The following is a 19,845-nucleotide window of genomic DNA, read 5'->3' as shown; positions in this document are numbered from 1 at the left end:
AACTGCACTGTTATTGCCACCACTAGCATCAGACACCGCACACGTTACATTTACGCCGTCTCTCGCAGAATAGCGCTCACAAAAGGGGTCGCTCTCCCCATAGAGCGACGATTCTTGGCTGAGCGGTACGCAGAACTCTCGCGACGCAACCGAGGCATGCTTTGTGCCGCGTAAACTGTCTTCTCGAGCCAAGTTTGCTGCGCGATTCGGCAGCCCATAACAAAACCGCGCCGAGTTCTTTTCCGGACTTGTGCTTCGCATTTGGGCGATTTCCTAAAAAAACAAGGCCGTAGAGTACCCGTCGACCTTCCTGTGCTGACGCCGTATAGTTGGCAGCGCTCGTTCATTGTTTTCGTCCATTTGGCTGTAGCCGGCTGTTCCTGTTCAGTCCGCTCGCCGCGAACATGAAAAAGGGCAATTCAAGTGCGAGGGGGAGGAGGTTTAGGGTCGCGGATGGTGCGTGGAGGAGGGCTCCCACCGCTCCGCGTTTTCGGCCCGCGCGCGCACCCGCTGCGCGGCGTGTGCGAAGAAGCTCGCACGCGTTGCAGCGGCAAGCCCGATTAAGCCGGGATGTGGAGCGTACACAGGCGAGCAGCGCGTTGCGGCTGCTGCAGCGCCGGGGGCCCCCTGCTGCCTGTGTTTCCGGCTGCAGCCGCATCCATCACTGCATTTCGCACCGCATGCGTAGGGAAATTGTTTTCGCCTAGAACGCAGCTCTGGCCATATATATATATATATATATATATATATATGTATATATATATAAACGAGAAGAAAGGAGGTTAACCGAGGGGCCCAATTTTTTATTAGTCATATCATAAGAAGCCAACAAACACTGACACCAAGTACAACACAGGGGAAATTACTTGTACTGACTAATTGAATTAAAGAAATGATAAATTAATGGAAATGAAAGTGGATGAAAAACAACTTGCCGCAGGTAGGGAATGATCCCACGTCTTCCCGTTACGCGTGCGATGCTTTACCAATTGGGCTACCGCCCCCCGGCGCCGTTCTTCAGTCCATTTTCTGGGGTATTTATGTGTTACTACTAGAACCCTGCGAGTGTTAGCCGTCGCCACCATTCACAAACCTAGATAGCAGAGAGATAGCTGGTTTCTAATGACAAGTGCGACATGTCTGACAACCAAGTGTTCTAACATGTCGCATTTGGAAAATGAAGCCCTATCTGAGTTTGCAACGAGGTCGAACGGTACAAAGCCCGCGCAGACGCGGCCATTACAGGTTCACGTCGGTCTAACAAGTTTCTAGCTTCCTTTCTACGATACTAACCATTTCACAAGATGTCACGAGATGCGAGATGGTTCACTTCTCAAGTCGAAAGACGCACTGAGTGAAATGGAGGATAAAGAGGCATCTTTTGGCGCTAGACGCCATGTTCTGTTCGTTTTTGTTTACGTACGTGCTAGAAATTAAGCGGAAAATGCGTTGAAAGTAACTTCGGTTTCTCGCCACTCATACGAATACTTAGAAGTCCGAGTAAAATGTATTTGTGTGTGTAAAAAAAAAGAAAAAAATCTGGTCATGAGAGGTTAAGTGTAAAATAAATGGCCACTGTGAATGACTGTCATGGCGGTGTTTTAATTATTTTGATTATAGATATATATTTGCTGCACTTGTACCTTCACCACTTCTGATCAACACCATTGTTTCTTGTTTTTCTCTGCTATGCAGGACTGATCTACATTGCGCATTAACTGGCGACAAAACGAGCATTTTGGGAACGAGGCATACGCGTACTACTCGTCAGTGTTCTCCGATAAGCAATGCTCTGCGTAGCCGCTGTGCCTGCAATACACTTCTCCTTCGGTTCATCTGCTTTCTGTGCGCGTCTGGCTTGTCCTTCTGTGCTTTTGTGTGCATTACTCAACAGTGCCTTTCAATTTCACCTCCCGTGCATGCAGCCTCTTTTCAGTGGTCGCCGTTGATGTAGCCACGCGCGGCACTTAGTGGGATCTGCAGCGTTCGGTTCCACGCGTCTCTCTCTCTTTTGTTTTTAATCGTTCTTTGATTTTCCGGTGTCGAGTGACCTCAGGAGTGCTGATTTAATTTTTATTTCGATAGAGACCGCTGAGGTGGCGGCTGATGTGCTTCCAGGCTGTCGCAGTTGCACAGCTGCCGCTCACTTCAACCAGTTAACACTCCAGTCTCCAGCTGCTGGCCCGGGTCGCTTATCGGGCCATACGATGAAAGGTCAGGAGGCGCCCCATTCGAAGACGCGTACACACCGTAGGCGTTTCGCTAGCTAGCATGCACGGGGTTGCCCACTTGCCGTGACCGCACTTCGAGTTCGGTGGTCGCGTGGTAGTTGGTGCGATTAAAGATTGCTGCGGTTGCTTCGACGCCTGCGTCTGTCGCCCACAACGAACAATGAGTAAGGACTGCACGTCGGCGACAGCGGAGGTGAACAGCGAGGCTACGTGTCGTGGCGGAGCTACTTGCGCGCAGCGTGCATATATCGTACAAGTGTTTGCTTCTCGAATTTGTTTAGGGAAATCTAGTTACATTCGGCCTATGGCTGCGTATCAGTGTTTTTTTTTTTTCACCAATGTCAAGCATCCACGGACGAGTCACATTCCAGAAAGTTTTAGTACATGTAACAGCTCGGCTATCGTGATTAATTGGCTGACGCACGAGTGCATGGCAGTCAGTAACTGCGTTTTGAGAACATAATCCCTGGTGCAGAAGCCGATACGGTGGAAATGCGCATTTATACTGTTGGCGTAACAGCCATAGCAGTTGTGACATGGCCTAAGGAGCTATACGAACGGAAGGTTTTATTGGTTCAAATCGTTCGCGGCGTCGCTCGATATGCAACCGCAAACGACCGCGACTGCAGTGCAAGCTTACGGTGGTAAATACCAGTAAAGACTACAAAGCCTTCCGAGGTCAGTGGGCGCGCTTGTACCTTTCTCCCCCCACCTTATCGATTTCTTTCGTGAGTCAGTAGCATGTTGCGTTAGAAGAGGAAGTCCGTTGAATCGCGAGCTTAAACACATTTATGACATGTTGCAGATATATCTGTATACGAGTAGCTTTCTGCGCGGCTTGATAAAAGCGGCGCTGAGTTCACACACTGCATGCACGTGTCAGTTCGCTTGCACTATAGGATTGAATTACCCAGCGCCTTTATTATAGTGAACCAGAAAACAACTCAGCTCCTTTCACAAGGGCCACCATGCAAGCCGGCATGCTTCGCGTGGTTGGTTCCATGCAATGCAAATTGCGCGCGCTCTTTAAATGGCGGAAGCTAATTGGTGATCAACACGAACGGTGGTTCTTGTTCCGTTCTCAGGCAGCCGGTAGGCGCCTTTTTTTTCTGAGGCCACTGCATGTATTACTCTGCGGTAAGGAGTCGTGACTTGAGAGTGAATACGGTCTTGATTACTTTACAGCTGGGCGTGGCCGTTTGCCGAGGCGCTCAGCCGCAGTTCCTTGCCTTTGTCTTGGCGGGCTTGTTTCCTCCTTGCGGTGTCAGCGGCGCCAAAATGTTAAAAGGCTCTTTTTGTCGGATGCTTTTTTTTTTGCCGATTGCCTTGTGGACGCACAAAGACGGGAACTAAACGCAGCAAGGAAGGCATAATACGTTTAAATAAGAAGAAAGTAATATTCCGGGAAGACATATAATTCTTAATGAAAAGCGGGACGTAAAATTAATGAAAGTAAACGGTGGACGTAGAGGGACATTGCTAAAGCTTTGCTGAGACGTGAAAAGTCGGGCGCATGAATAAGAAGCTTGGGCACAGTATGCCACGCCATATTGCCTTCTCCACCGTGCGTTTGTCTTAATTCATGGACTATTGTCCTGTCGCGCCAGCCACCCAAACACACGGACCTGCGAGTTCTCGGTCTCTGTCGGGGCTGTGGTAGTTGTGGAATATGCAAGGAACTCGTGTGATTGTCCGGTTTTCCCTATATTACGCTGGCCTTCTCAGGCGCGGGAGTCAAACCAAAAGGACGGGCTTGCCGTATTTACTCGCATAATGCTGGTATTCGCGGAAGATAGATGCGATGTTACGAGAGTCGATAATTACACGCAGAAAATATTCCAGGAGAACGTAGGGTTCCCCCCAAAAAAGTCAGGTGGCTGTAGATCGCAGTTCTCGCGCCAGCCGCTATAAGCTCAACGAAAATATTACTTCCAAGCAGCACTTACCCTTGCAGTCAGAGCACAGGTTCTACACTAATAGAAACTGCAAAGACCCCTTATCTGCAAACACTAGCTCCACCTAGAATCACTAAACAAATAAAGTGACTCCGGCCCGACCTATTCAGAGTCCTATGTTGTTGCCTCAACACATGGATCATACATTCGCGGGCCATTGGCCACACTGGAGTTAATGAAAAGGGCACCCAACAAAAGACGAAGAGGGGTAAAAAAGCAAACAATCAAAAACGAAACGTTAGGTAATTAAAGCGTAACAAAATACTAAGAAGGCTCGTTCATAAACGTGCAACAACAAAAAGAAGAAAGAATTGAAGTACACCACAGTAACCTAGCAGCGTAATCTTCCGAACGCTTCAATGAACTTGCGCAGAGCAGTACGATAGACCGGTGACTTGCGCTTATTGACAGGCACCAAATGATAATATGTTTCGTGTTGTAAGTGATAAACCCAGATTACCAGTCGGAAATCTGAGAAACGTTCTGCTGAGTCTGTATAAACATTGAAATCGCTGATCGTAACACCAGCGGTCGGCTGCCATGCGCTATCATCACCACCGGCCGGAACAAGCTGACGAAAGTCGTTGCAGCAATTTTTGAGGGTGCGATGTTTAGTTGAGGGAAAAAAATACATTTTTGTGATGACCGATGTGGGGGTTGCGAGCATCATGCGAGTAAATACGGTATTCTAGAGACAAAAAAAGAAAGGGGGGGGGGGCAGGCAGGCATCCCGCAGGCAGATGGAACTCGCTTTGTTGGGTGATAGCCGGATGTCACTTCTGTATTGTTTGTGCAATTATTTAGTAAGAATAAGCTGCTCAGAGGCAACTTGATCCGTAGTTGAATATGGGTCATTCAGGAAAACTGCGAATAGCTTTTGCTCAAATCTCTCGGGAGTTGCTTACATGGCTGATATATCATCATCATCATCAGCCTGGTTACGCCCACTGCATGGCAAAGGCCTCTCCCATACTTCTCCAACTACTTCGGTCAGGCTGATATATAATGTTGACATAATAATAATAATAATAATAATAATAATAATAATAATAATAATAATAATAATAATAATAATAATAATAATACGACTCGCGCCAGCCGCTGTAAGCGCAAAGAAAATATTACTATTACTAGAAAAATATACATAGAAATATATATTACTAGATAATATCTAATAAACGAGAAGAAAGGGAAGAAATATCTAAGTGATATATAATGTTGAGTTGGTGGGAAATGCGAGGTGCTGCCATAAAGTGCTGGCGTCAGAGTGAGAAAAAAGGCTGCAGTGTTAGCGTTTTGGGTTAGCGTGTTAGACTTTTGTATTAGACTGTTGTAGTTAAGTGGTGTGAAGGACTGCAATCTATGCCTTTATTTCCCAGACATAACATAATTTAGAGTAATATAGAGGGGCTTTGGTATGGAGGCTATCTTTTGGTTAATCATTCTTGAAGGTATGCTTCCATCAGTGAAAGAGAAGGTTGGATAGAAATTTATGGCAGCAACTTTTATTCTATTTCTTATTTACTACTACTTATTCGCTACTTATTATTATGCCGCTGTTTCTTATCATTACGGAAAATTATTTTAGAAGCACCATTTCAGCGCATTGGATTGAATCTTTCCATTTCTAATGTTATTATTCATTATATTTAATATATTGTCCTTGTCAGCCATGTTACCTTTTGTCATTAATTGCGTCATCAAGTACATTATATCATTGCTTGGCGCTCTTTGGTCATCATTGGCCCTTGCGCCATAAAACCCCACACACATCATCATCATCCTAATATTATTTCTTCGGGAGCCTCCTCTGTAAGACGTTGTCATAGGGATGTATTGTTAATAATTTAGAGTGAGATGATGGGGTTTGGAGGATATTTTTCGGTCAATCATTGCTGAAGTTATTTCTATCAGGTAAAGAGAAATTTGGGCAAAAATCTCTGGCAGCCACCTTTCAAATGTTGCCAATGCAGACGTAGAGCGAACAGCCATACCTACTGGACTGTGCTTTCGGGGCTGGTGCACGTAGACGAGGCAATCTTTGTTCGCCTGTTGTTCGTGTGTGCATGGTGCCTTAGGATATCCTCTGTATTTCCATTCTTTATTGCAGCTTTCGTTAAGAAAGTGGAATTTCGGGATAGCCGGCTATGACGTAGCTATACCTTCCCAGGTGTCTACGTCTAAATAAATAAAACAAGAACGTTGAGCCTTTGAGTTAGTCAAAAGCAACAACAACACCCTGACTTCTTGTTCACTGCTTCATATTATGCCGCCTTGTCTCTTTCGATTCCTGTCCATTCAATTTCTTTCCATCTTTCGATTCCCAATATTCTGTCTTTGGGAGCCTCCTATATAGTATGTGACATTTTTACGGATGTCTGTGAAGCCGTTGAGAAATTTGTTTGATTCAAGATGATTTCAACGCCAAATTCTTGGAACATATGTTATCTAATTTTTCATCTAATATTCCCCAAAAAGTTCGTTTTTTATTTTTTTTTAACTTTGACTAATCTTTTTAATCCCATCCTAATCCTGGCCAATCCCCCATAGTGGGCATGAGCCATATATAGAGGAAAACCAACCAACCACGTAAATAGTTTTTATTCGTCACTCGTATTAAGGGGAAATGAAAAAAAAAATTAAAGAAGTCGGAGGTTACCCGCCGTGGTGGCCTACGTAGAGGCTATGGCGTCATGCTACTGCCAGAGGGGGGTGAAATGCAAAAGCACCCGTGTACCGTGCATTGGGTGCACGTTGAAAAACTCCAGGTGTTCTAAAATAACCCGGAGTCCCTCACTACGGCGTGCCTCATAATCAAATCGTGGTTTTGGCACCTAAAGCTCTAGAATTTAATTTTAATTTTAATATTAATTTTAGAGCGGAGATTGATGTGGTTAAATTCATATTGCTTTATACAGCGTGGTTGTGAGTTGGCCTACGCGTTTTTGTTTGATTAGAGAAAAGCTGTGGCGTACACAGATGATTATCGCATTCCGAGAGACTGTCCACACTTCACAGAAAGAACAGCGCACTTCAAGACGGGACACTAGGGAATAATCACTCACACACTGCGCTGACTACCAACTGCGTGTTTATTATCTTGCTGTTGTTTCAACGCCTTCCAACGCAGTTAGCGCAATGTGTGCGTGGTTCTTTCCTTGTGTCCGGTCTTGAAGCGCTGTTCTTTCTGCGATAATGAATCAACTAGCTCGTCAGTCAATCCTGGAATGTCCACACTTGTCCTTGATCGCTTAGACGGCAGGTACCTCCTACACGCATCGGGGGCATGATCCTTCCTACTTGTGTGTGCTTGAATAGCAGGATAGCGTGCGTAACTTTCAGTGGTCATGAATCTCGTCCGACCATTGTGAACAAACCGACCGTGCGTCTGTTTGACTTACCTCCCTTCGTCTCTTTGCTCTTCTCATATTTTCTAACAATTGCGAACCATGTCGCATTGAAAACTAGCCTCCTTGCCGCAGTATATTGGGCAGGGCTCAAAGAAGGCACGCCAAGATAGCGCCCCTTCATCCTGTATGCATATATTCTTCATGTTGCCGATACGATTTAGTGACAGTCTGAGAACGCATGTCATCTGTTCGACTGCAGCACTTCACTACACGTGCTCAGATAGCTAAACATCAGTGCTTGTTCACATGTTAAGCACCAGTGTACCGTCTAGACCATGTTAGGTTCTTAACATTAAATTCCTTATTCGTGAGAACCACCATGTCCGCGTATAGTCGTCAATACAGAAAAAAAAAGACTTTTATCCTTTATTCATTCTTGCATACAGCTTCATAGTGGTATACAGCATATACAGCACCATAGACACTGTACGGACAGCCAGTTGAGAAAGAAGAATTACGCCGAAACCATCGATTATGGTTGTCAAAGTAAGCGAATAGCTTATGCGGACTGCAGAAATCAAATTGACACACTGCCAATACTTCCGAAGTATATACTGTTGACTTCTAATAGCGGTGTTTGACGATGGCGTTTCCCTTTAAAAGGTATAACTGGGGTCTTTGTGTAACGCAATTCGATACGTCACTTCTAGGAAAGGTCTAGCTGCAGAGTAGCGCTTAAAGTGCGAGGCGAGAAATCTCCATTGTGGCGCACATTCTTTTTGCTCTTCAGGGGACGCTTTGCATGACCGCTCTATTTTGTTGGTGCAGTAAGGGACGCCGCCAACATCGACACACAATGCTTCGAAGGTTGGGCCGGAACGAAGTACTGACGACCCGCCACGGTATAGTCCATTGTCTATGGCGTTGCGTTGCTGAATTTGAGGACGCGGGTTCGATCCGGGCCGATGGGGGCGTAATGCAAGAACGCTCGCGCACATTTAGAATTAGGGGTACGTTAAAGAAGCCCAGGAAGTCAAAATTAATCTGGAGTCCCCCACTATACGGCGTGCCTAATTTAATCATATCGCGGTTCAACTCCTAAACTACCATTTGTTCTTGTTTTTATTTTTTATTTGTTTTTTTTTTTCAGGTCCTCACGTTCCTCTCTACTGTGGCGTACTGGTGCAGTCGTGGTGAGAGCGAACGCAAGACGGAACGTGAGCGCGGCGGCCTATTGCATCTTCTCGCCACACGACCCCTGCCACAGGCGCGAAGATGGGCGAGCGCACGACGTCGTCTTGTCGCTTGCACGGCTTTCCGAAACGCCCGATCTCTAAATTAACGAGCTAGTCACGTTAGGTCACGAGGCGACCCGGAGGCCTTGGCTTGCCTTGGTTTCGTTCACGACGGGGTAAGTGCGGCGAAAAGAAAGAAAGCAAGAAAAAAAAAAAGAAAAACACAACGTCATGTAGTTGTGCAAAACTAGCTCGCCGAGTCAGCAGTTACGAAACCCTTTTTTATCGCTTATTTCTTGTCCTCCCAGCTACTACAGACGATTTTACTTTAAATGCCTGATCGGCCGCTAGTTTGCTTTCTTATAGGCTATTATTCCTGTATATGCGTCTGCGGGAGCATATACAGGGACACTATCTTAGGCGAGTACACAGCGCCCCTCATCTTTAGGAAGTGAATAGAGCGAGAGAGAGACAAAAATAAAAGAAAGAGAGGTTAGCCAGAGGATATTTTCGGTGTTGGTGATTCTGTATTGGGGAAGGGGAAAAGGGAGTGAAAGCTTGTATGGCGCCGTGCTTGGGCTGTGCGTTAGTCCGGTGGCTACTCAGATACTCAACCGCGTTATCGCGGTTATATTCGCTTCTCTACGACATAGTTGGGAATATAAGCATCAAGTGTGCCATGTTTCTATGTGGTATTCCATGCACCTTGATCACGTAAAGAATTACAGCGTTCCTATAACCTGAGCAGAAAAAAAATAATGTGAGAGCGTCGCAATGCCTGCATTGAGAAGCTTTGTATATCGTTGTGACGTTCATCGAAATTTTACGCGCATTTATTCGTCATTGTCGGCAGAAGAAAAGAAAATTGACTCGCCATCCCGACCCTGCGAAAGCGGATGGCCAGCGAAGTTGTTAGAAAACCACTCAAATGCCGTCGATGGGGATATGAAATGTTTTATTATTCTGCCTAGTCTTAGCACGACTCCGTTGTTGAGCATGACGATTTTGCACTCTTCGACGCTCATCGTATTCACGCTGCGCTTCGGGAGCCTTAACTTTGCGTGGTCTACCCATATATCTGTCTTGCAATGAACTGAATGAGTTGCCAGGCGGGTCTCCCTTTTATATATGAAGTTTGCTGACGTCTCTCACTGATTCGTATGCTGCTACTGCCCCTTTTCCACCGGAGCAGTTTATGCAACCGTAATATTTACTGGGAAACACACGCGGGGAGAAGGAACGTGCCTCACACTGTTCACAGGCGCCTTATCATCCATCATGCGGTTTTGGCGCTTGTTTTGTGCTTTTTTTTTGTTGAAATGAATACCGAGCTCTGTGTTGTATATGCTTGATTGCAAAGGAGATATGCTCTTCTTTTAAGGTCGTTTTTTTTTTTTTTTTTTTTTGCTGACGGACACGAAAATTTTTACCAACTAGAGGTTAACAGCTTCGCTGTAAAAAACACGTCCAAATTTTTTAAACAATAGATTATGTGACGAACATTCGACGAATCCAGTGATTTTGACATATATGTTCAACTCCATATATATATATATATATATATATATATATATATATATATATATATATATATATATATATATATATATATATATATATAACATTTAATAATGGATTTGAACATTCCTTACACCGGCAGCGCGTAGAACATTCCTCAAGTACGCCTTGTAGATAACTTAGGGAAGGGAACCGCTCCCCAAACAACAGAATATCAAGAAAAACACTTTGAAAGCGTAGAAGTGCAGACCGGTTGGGTGTAGGATCTTCGTAATAACGTGCTTAAAGATGGCCTATATATGCCCTAAGCCTAGAGTGTAAATTAGATGACTAAATTTTACGTGATAACTTTACCTGATCTCACGATATCATTCGTGAAGCTCGGTATTTTATTCCGGCATATTTTATAGCTAATGAATGAGTGATTCACACACAAGATTAGAGCTGTCGCTAACGAGCCTACAAATGCAAAGCAAGGCGTGCATGCTAAAAAAAAGAAAACAACCAACGCACGCGTCCTGCAATTCTGTCTTAGTGCAGTCGAAAATAACAAAGCGCTACGTAGCCTCTTCAAATCGACAATGGGCGGACCGAAATCGTACGTATATAGCCCAGTTGGTATAGCACATGTCACGCCATTCTTCCAAAGAAGAAGAAATTTTAGGAAGAAGGAAGCCCGGTTGTTATCCAAGAATGCGTTTAGCATGCTTTGTGAGGTGGTTATTTGTGTCACTGTGTTGCACTATATGTGTTACGGGTGGCGCTGCCCTTACCACCGTACCTTAACCATATGTGGGAAGCCAGCCGATACTTCGAGCGCCACTTCCTCAATGACCAGCTCGGAACCCCGTGCAGCGTCTGCGACCAGAGGCACGGCGTCTCGTCGACAGCGTCTCAAAACGCTAGCTGTCACGAGGGAAGAACGCGAGAACGCTCCCCTTACCACCGTGCCACCGTGCGGTATTGCCGTGTGGTCTCTACCCCTGTGTTAGACTTATATCTTCGGGATCGGCCCACGAAAGCGGTTGCAGAGTCGCAAGAAAATCGCGGTTAGTTCTCAAAGAATGCTAAACGCATTAAAAGAGGGAGAAGACATATGCAGAGGGGCTGCCCTGACTGCCCTTTGAACAGGAAGCTGACTTCGAAACGTCCCTCGCGCCAATGCAACACGATGTGGCGCCCACTTCCCCCCCAAAAAAACGCCGCAAGAAATTGCAAAAGGCGGGCACGCTCGAAGCAGTCATCACACTCTTCTCACGACCGTTATTGGCCCAGTTGCGGGCGCATGTTGTAAATTGTGGAAGCTTTCTTGTTGTATAAGCATGTAGGAATTGCGGCTAGTTATAGGGGAGTTGTGCTAAAGGCCTATTGTGAAAATGATCACGCGCACACAACGCTAGTCATACCAGAGTTCAATCTTATTGCGACAGGGTTATGAAAAGGGTAGCACACCAGACTGTTATCCAGCCGTAGACTCATTTCCGTCTCAATAAGCATTTATTATGTAGTTTGGGTTTCTTGCTTTACTTGTTGGTGCCTCTTGATTAGTTAGTGCCCGATATTATGTTTATTTTATTTTATTTTTTCTTTACATATCTCTGGCTTTAAAGTGGCGTGCTCTGGGTTGATATTGGTAGTGGGAATTCGTGACCGATGTCAACCGACCTCATTCCGATGGGGGCGGAATGCACGAGTCTGTGATAATGAAACCTCCGAAGCACGTTAAAAAAAAAAAAAAAGCCACTAGCTCAATCAAACTCAATCTGGAGCCCTATACAGTGAGGCGTCTCTCGGAGCCTAGTGTTTCGCTCAGAACATAGAGACATTAAAATCACGCACTTAGTCTATCAAGGAGTCTAATCAGTCGTTCGGTGTCTACAAATGTTTTTGGTTCTGCATAAACTAATTCCTCCAACAGCTCGCATACTAATCCGCGCACAAGTGAAATTATTTTAAACCTGTTTTGATTGAACGTTCGGTTGAATGTGACGGGAGCCGCACACTAAATAACGAAGTTATACGCTTGCACAATGGTGAGGACGAGGTGAAACAGAACGATGCCCCCCCCCCCCCCCCCCCCAACTGCTTGCTTGCCATTCCCATCGTAACTAGCACGCTGAAACGTGAAAATGGGCAATTCTGATCCGAGTCACGTGCTCTAGTGAAGCTGTGCGCACAGAATAATAAAAGCGAAAGTTGGGTACTCTTTCACTTGAGATGAAATTTTATTGAAAGGCTCCATTTGAGTCGCTGGGCAACTTTTGCAGCTAGCTATAATATGGAGCTGCCAAACTGCCCCGGCACTAGTGTGCGCATTCGGTGGCGAGGTCCATCATCCCTGTAGCAAGCTGTTAGTAAAAAAATAAGAAGGAAACAAAAGAAAAAAAGACCTGGGTGCAAGACCATCTCATATTCCGTGCGTTCAGAGTTTCCCTCCGTAACGGACGTTGTGGAAGCACGTATTCATGCTAACAACGGCGCGCCATGCGCGTTTTATTGTCTCTCTCTCTCTCTCTCTCTCTCTCTCTCGTTTCTTTATTTTACTTTTTTCGGTATGTGTATTTTGTGTGTTTCACGCTGTTGCGCAGAGGTTTAACATACCGACTGCCACGCGCGAGTCGCATCCGGCAGCATCCGGGAAGCCTTTTCTTTTTCCAACGACATGCTCTTGCGCAATCTCTTGGTACGTTCTTTATTAGCGTCCCTGTTCTTTGTCCTTGCGCAAGGGGCATCTGACGCTATCTATATTTCTGAAAATTTTAGACGGTTATTTTAGGCAACAGCGATTGTTAGGGCATTGTATGTTATTCTAGCATGAGAGAAAAGAGAAAAAGAAAAAAATGAAAGAAATAAGGAACCTAAACGTTATTCAAGACGAGGTTATTCAGGAAGAGACAAAGGGCATATAAAACGACGAAAGTGGATTTAACCAAAGAGCACGTGCGTAACGAAGCCCCGGCAGTAGTTCTGGCGCATGCTGTTACGCGTAAAGTGTGTCGGGGGAAACAAAGCGAGTCCGCGCAATTCGACTATAAGGTTGAGACCTTTACTTCGGAGCGCGAGATACACGTACTGTTGCGCATGCATAGAAAGCGCGCGTGTCTGCGAATGTCCCAATTCTAATTATAGGGTTTTACGTGCCAAAACCACTTTCTGATTATGAGGCACGCCGTAGTGGGGGACTCCGGAAATTTGGACCACCTGGGGTTCTTTAACGTGCGCCTAAATCTAAGTGCACGGGTGTTTTCGCATTTCGCCCCCATCGAAATGCGGCCGCCGTGGCCGGGATTCGATCCCGCGACCTCGTGCTCAGCAGCCCAACACCATAGCCACTGAGCAACCACGGCGGGTCTATGAATGTCCCTGTTGCTTTCGAGCAGGTGCACACATATATATGCTCACAACAACCCAGAGGGCATACGAGGGCGACGCCGCCAAAGAGACCCTCGCTGGAAAATTTGCGGCTACGGGGTTCTATGTTTCTGCGCAGCGCATATAAGCGGCAGACGCGCTATTAGAGCGTACAAAATTTCCAAGTTTGTTCACGATATTGCTTTCAGTTTTCTTTTTTTTTTTTCTTTTTTGCCTCTCGCCCATTTTCAGATGCTTCAAGATGGTGCTGTTTCTCTCTTCATTTTACCGGTCAAGGACGTCGAACGACAGTCACCGTTTTGACAGCGAACTCGAGAAAGCAAATTACCGAGGTGCTTCTGCAGAGCTGCGCGCGTTCTTGTGAAGGGCAAAAACGCAGCGGCCTGTCGGTCTGTTTTTCGTCGGACGACACGGGCGTTCCGCCGCAAATGGCGAAATTTTTTGTCACGTTTGACCCAGCAGCTTGTCGCGGCCTTGCTGCCTCACCTCTGCGAGCCGTTGCCGCTTCGATATGGTCTTGTAAATGCACTTGGGAAGAGAATGGCTGAAGGTTGGCCCCTCGCACGCCCCGCGAGAAAAAAAAAACATGAGAATGTTTTTAAAAAATAGAAAAAAGCTTTTAGTTGGTCCTGCTTCGAAAACGCCCCGGCGATTCTGTTCAATTGTATTTCGTCTAACCTTCGAGAAAGCGCTTTGCCGGTATGAGGAGGAACAACAACGTAACACGACAGCGCGAACTACACCGAGCACGTAATCTGCGCGCGCGTGCAGGCCTTGCGAGAGTGTCGAGAAAAGGATAAATAAGAATAAGCGAGAGCGGGGACAAATGGAGCACTCTCTCAGTGCGCCGGTTGCACAGAAGCCGTTTCGGAAAGCGAGGCTTTCCGCAAGCGTTAAAAGGGGACTACGCCATTGCCCGTCTTAACTTCGCTCCCCTTTCGTGATGTTTTTTTTTTTTTTATGCCGTTTCTGATGTCTGAGCATTAAGATGGAGGGTAAAATGGGCCGATACCGGCGAGATTTTTCGCATTTTTTCGACTGCAACTCGGTGGTCATTAGTGCGCCCACAACAAAGCTATGTGCCAGCAACACCGTACACCCAATCGTGTCCCTCTCGGTCATTGAGTTCAAGTGGTGCAGAAAGGAAGGCAGGCGAGAGAAAGAAGGGTGACCAGGCAGCGTCCGATATATACGCTGGGTGAGAGTGCGTGATGATGCTCGCTCTTCGCCGATGGCGTGGCGTTCGAGACTGGCCCCCGGGTTCGAAAACCCCGGTTCCTAAAGAAAGTACGCGCAGATGTGTCACACACGAACCGCCTGCGCACGGCAATCGACGCTCGCGAGGTCGCAGCAGGCGCCCGCTTTTTGTGTCTGAACGCGCGGCTGTGGCGCTCTGCCACCGGACAATGGATTTTACGACTGCGCTGAAGAACTGATTGGTGCGCTGCGCTACCGGTTGAGAAATGTGATGCTCGGATCTGGGAGAAAATAACACTGGTGTCTCGAGAAGCCTTTAACGCGATAACAAAGACCTTCGCCGAGCGCCAGAAAACACTCGGCGTTCTGCGGTATGCCGAACCTTCAAAGTTATACACTGTATCAAATAACTCTGGTTATACGTTCACCAGTTCTAATTAAAAAAAAAAAAGCGCGGGCTACGCGAACACAGGTTTTATAAATGATTTACGTTTTTTTGTCGATATTGTGCGTGCATATAGCAGCGCACATCAAGAGTGGCTGGCTTCCGTTTTGCGATTACTGCATGCTCTTAATGTTAACTAATATGTTCATTTACAAATTTGGTTAATTAATGTACATGATTAGTGCATTGCTCGCGCACATAATGTCCGCCAAGGACTATATAAATCATCTATAAAATCAGTATTCGCGTAACTCGCATACGTATTGTATGAAACTGGTGAAACTGAAGGCACGGTATAGTCGCGGCATTGCCGGCAAAGCCGGTGCCCATTGCCTCCACGCCAAACACTAGAGTCGCTGGCCAAATTTGCGTCCTCGCCAGAGAAGGGCTGTGGCACAGCGGATATCAAGTTATGCTGCTTTTTACACTCCTTTCACTGCTCCTTGCCATCATCATCTCCTGGCCAGCAGCAAGACAGGCCAAATCGTACCCTGTTATATTTTAATTTTGTACAACTGGTAAGTATGCTCAACCGGCTAGGTGTTGTCGATATAGTACCCGCAACTCGCACCACACTTGTATGGAATGCGGAAACGTTAATTGATTTCTGGTGTTTGTCACATCGTTCCACCGGGGAGGGGGCGGGGGCTGGGTTGAAACATACAATCTTAGAAAAGATGTAGTAGTTACTAACCATAAGTTACTAACTGGTTTTAATTTCTATATTAATGTGTTAGTAACTGCAGTTAATATAACGGTAGCGCTAACAGTTATTGGAAGAAGGGGGTAGCCGTTAACTAGAAAGGGTAGTGACTCCTGTGCCGGCTGCAAGAACTATAGTAACCGTTATCAACGAAACTGAATTATCATTATCAAAAGTGTGCCGGTGCCTTTTTGCATACGGAGAACTGTGTATAGGCCATGATTATGTCGCTTCTATTTAAAAGCATATCCAGGTAAAATGAAAAGCAAGGGCCGCATTCGCACGTTCATTTTTCTTCGTATTTATTACACCATTAATTGATGGCACATAAAGGTCATACAAGGAGTGTTAAGCCGCGTGTGACTTACTATACACTTAACAGAAATAAACACAACACACGAGAGAAAAACGTATCGCACAACAAAATGAGCCGGCTACTACGCGAAACGTCTTGCGTTACCCGAAGTATACAATATGGTCACAGTTTTTGGGACCGCAGTTAGTGCCGGTGAGCACCTATGCCTAGAATAAGTTAATTTGGGGACTTAAATTCCTATAACCGAATGTCTGCACGCATGTGCGCAACGAAGTAGCACGTAAGTGTTAATCCGATATAATGAAAGAAGAAACAGTTCATTTAAATGATGCGCAGAAACTATCATCACCCAGCACAATACACCACGGGCGAGATTAGGTTAATTAATCAAATTATGGGGGTTGTCCGTGCCAAAACCACTTTCTGATTATGAGGCACGCCATAGTGGGGGACTCCAGAAATCTCGACCACTTGAGGTTCTTTAACGTGTATCTAAATCTAAGTACACGGGTGTTTTCGCATTTCGCCCCCATCGAAATGCTGCTGCCGTGGCCGGGATTTGATCCCGCGACCACGTGCTTAGCAGCCCAACACCGTAGCCACTGGGCAACCACGGCTGGTGGCAAGATGAGGTAGTAGCCATTACCAACTTATCTCAAATGGACATTTATGGTTCTAGCGTTAGTAAATACATAGTAAAAAGTTAGTAACCGTCGACAAGGGATAGTAGCTCCTGCAGTTATACTAAATTTTTGCTTGCAGTTGCAAACATTTTACAAGCTTTCTTTTTTTATAGTCTAATGCAAGATACGCATGCCAGCAAAGCTTATATGGAAGCCCACGTGCTTAGAAAATGGCGGTTTATGGACACTGGCGCCATCTGTGTGACGAAGGAGACTTCTGATGGAACAAAACCTATGGTGTAATGTTGCACCGGAAGAAACAAGAAAAAGAAATGACGTCACGATTGTCTGCTTTCTGGCACTAACGGTATAATCACATGCATATACAGGTTGATGTTTTTTTAAGTTTTAGGGAATTTCTAAAATCGCCTGTGGCAGATAGGAGAATTCTTGTCCTTGAGCTGGACTATTCAGAGAGGCAGACATATAACTTGCACCAGAAATCGAAACACACATTCAACTAATTAACAAAAATTCACTGACTATCTTCACAATTAAATACTCGACGTCACATACTGCAATATACGAATTGTAGCCGGTGGGTTTGCAAGGCGTATCCACTTGGAATGAATTTCTAGAATGACACCAGTTTGGAGATACACGCCATCAGACTTGCCGTAATAATACACTGTTGTACCCACCTACTATTTTTTTAACGAAAACGTCTTTGATGCATTGAAGGAAAAAAAAATTACTGGAACGCCCACGTATTTCGTTCCACACTTTGGGAAATAATACCTCGAAACTGGTGTCATCCTGGAAATTGATTTGTAACTATGAGTAGAATTACATTATGCGTAACAGGCTATTTTTAAAAATTCCCTAAAACTTGAATATGACCACCCTGTATAGATATGCACACGCGTGCGCATGTATACGTTAGCACAAACGACACGCATACGCTCGCGCACGAGCGTACACGCTTTCATTTCTACAAAATTGCTAGTAAGCGGGATGGAACCACTGCAAAGAGCGAACACTACACTTACTCAGCCAAGGTCTTGTTCTCTTTATTCTAAGACTGCGATCATTAGACGCAGCGGCGTATAAAGGAGCACAAATGCAGCTGTCAGTCGCTCGCACATACATATTTAATTTCGATCCCGTTTAACTGACAAAAATTGTAAATGCGTGCAATAACATTAAGTGCGAGAGAGAGACAGCGAAAAAAAAAAAGGAAACAGGAAGTTAACCTTGTTGTATCCAGTTTGCTACCCTACAGTGGTTGAAGGAGAAGCGGGCAGGAAAGGGAAAAGCGCGAATGATGGTCGAGTCTACGATCCCTATATATATATATATATATATATATATATGATAAGCACAACTTCGCGGTTATTTTTGGTATCCCTTGAAAAAGGTCGGTCCACCGACGGACACTGTTGGATAAGTAAATCAACGATAACCGCGATGTTGTGCTTACCTTTATAAATACGTTTGGCCCATTGAACAATGCAGTTAATATATATATTATTCTGTGAGCGCTCGGTCGTCCAGTTGACTTAAAGTGGCACGAAATATCTGTCTTTCGTTGCTAAAAAAGGCGAAGTATGTAAGGATATGTATATATAGTCCCGTCGTAATCGCGAATGATGTACGAGGCACTGTACTTCATACCGATGCGAAAACACTAGGCGTTCGTAACGGCGACGTCTAACCGTAAGCGACACGACGGTAAATTTGCGTCACGTCGAGGAATGGACCAGGCGGTACTCGAAACTGCATCGAAGTGTCAATGGAGAGTTCAGTAATGTGGAAAGTTGGGCTAGTTGGTGATTAATCATCATGCGTTGCTGGTGAAGCAGCGCACTGACACGGACACAGTGAAGACACACAAGACACTCGCTGCACTCGCAACTATTTCATTTCAGAACACACACTTTTTATATACCTGCGCACCTTGAGGCGTCAAAGATAATCAGGGCAAGATTAAAGGTATTTTTTAAAATCATTTGCCCGCGACACCCGCAGCGAGTGTCGTCTTGTGCGTCGTCACTGTGTCCGTGTCAGTGCGCTGCTTCACCAGCAAGGTATGATGTCAAGGGAGAGCATTCGCGAGTTTGCTCATTCCGGTGAATTCCAGTGTTATAAAGCATTGCGATGAGCAAGCAGGCGAAACTGCCGCGCTGCACCAGGCCTTGACAATGGCACAGACACACGCTGCACTTATATCGAGGGCGGAACGCGCTGCTGCTTCAGCTATTTCGCTGCCGACGATGTGGCAATGGACCTTGAGCCACTGAAATTTAGTTACGTATACCTGTCTTCAACACCGCCCTGGTGAGATTCTCTAAGTTCGGATACCAGCGCACTAAAAGCTTACTAGCGACGACCGGTAGATTTCACGCGTGCGCGCGTTTCTTCAAATGCCACAATGACCGTTCAAAATGCCGAACGTACCATTGACTAAAAGGGCAGTAGAAGGAATAAATAAAAAAAAATGTGACGGCAGTTGTTGCTTACTCGGAGCCATAAACCGTCACTGACGTGGGCAATGAATTCTCCCGGACGCATAAGGCAGAACGCATTGTAGTTTGCATTTCAGGATGACTTTCTGCGTCGTTCAAACGCGCCTAAATTTCGCTGCGAGAAACAAGCGCGATAACACGAGCGAGGCCGCCACTTCTCTATCGCGTGAGCGGAAGCCACGGAGGTGACCCACATGGTGCACCATGACAATTACCGTAACGAAACAAACGCACAGCACGTCACCACATGCACGCGTATTAGGGTGCAGTGCTCACTGAAGGAGCTAAGTGCTGTATGCGTAATCCAAGCATGGTGATATTTACCTAATAATGAAATTGCTTTGCTTCAATGGAGTCAATCTCATCGGGAGTAAC

General features: G+C 45.6%; 1 protein-coding gene across 5 annotated transcripts in view; it reads left to right on the top strand.

Moving 5' to 3' along the window:
- LOC142564614 (bromodomain-containing protein 7-like) overlaps window positions 1–15,354 on the top strand; it is a 118,401-nt gene extending 103,047 nt beyond the window's left edge. The window contains exons 18-20 of one of the 5 annotated variants that reach the window (XR_012824628.1): window positions 8,327–8,438; window positions 8,687–8,947; window positions 13,893–15,354. The gene's annotated coding sequence lies outside the window, so the exon portion shown is untranslated. Of the gene's footprint in view, window positions 1–1,695; window positions 1,828–8,326; window positions 8,439–8,686; window positions 8,948–13,892 lie in introns of those variants that run through there. The other 4 variants (XR_012824629.1, XR_012824631.1, XM_075675694.1 and 1 more) reach the window with 4 other exon arrangements.
- Window positions 15,355–19,845: the final 4,491 nt, after the last annotated feature.

Source organism: Dermacentor variabilis, chromosome 1 (assembly GCF_050947875.1).
Source record: "Dermacentor variabilis isolate Ectoservices chromosome 1, ASM5094787v1, whole genome shotgun sequence".
Classification (NCBI taxonomy): Eukaryota; Metazoa; Arthropoda; class Arachnida; order Ixodida; family Ixodidae; genus Dermacentor; species Dermacentor variabilis.
The sequence above is the reverse complement of the archived record's forward strand: the minus strand, read 5'-3'. Positions and strand labels throughout refer to the sequence as shown.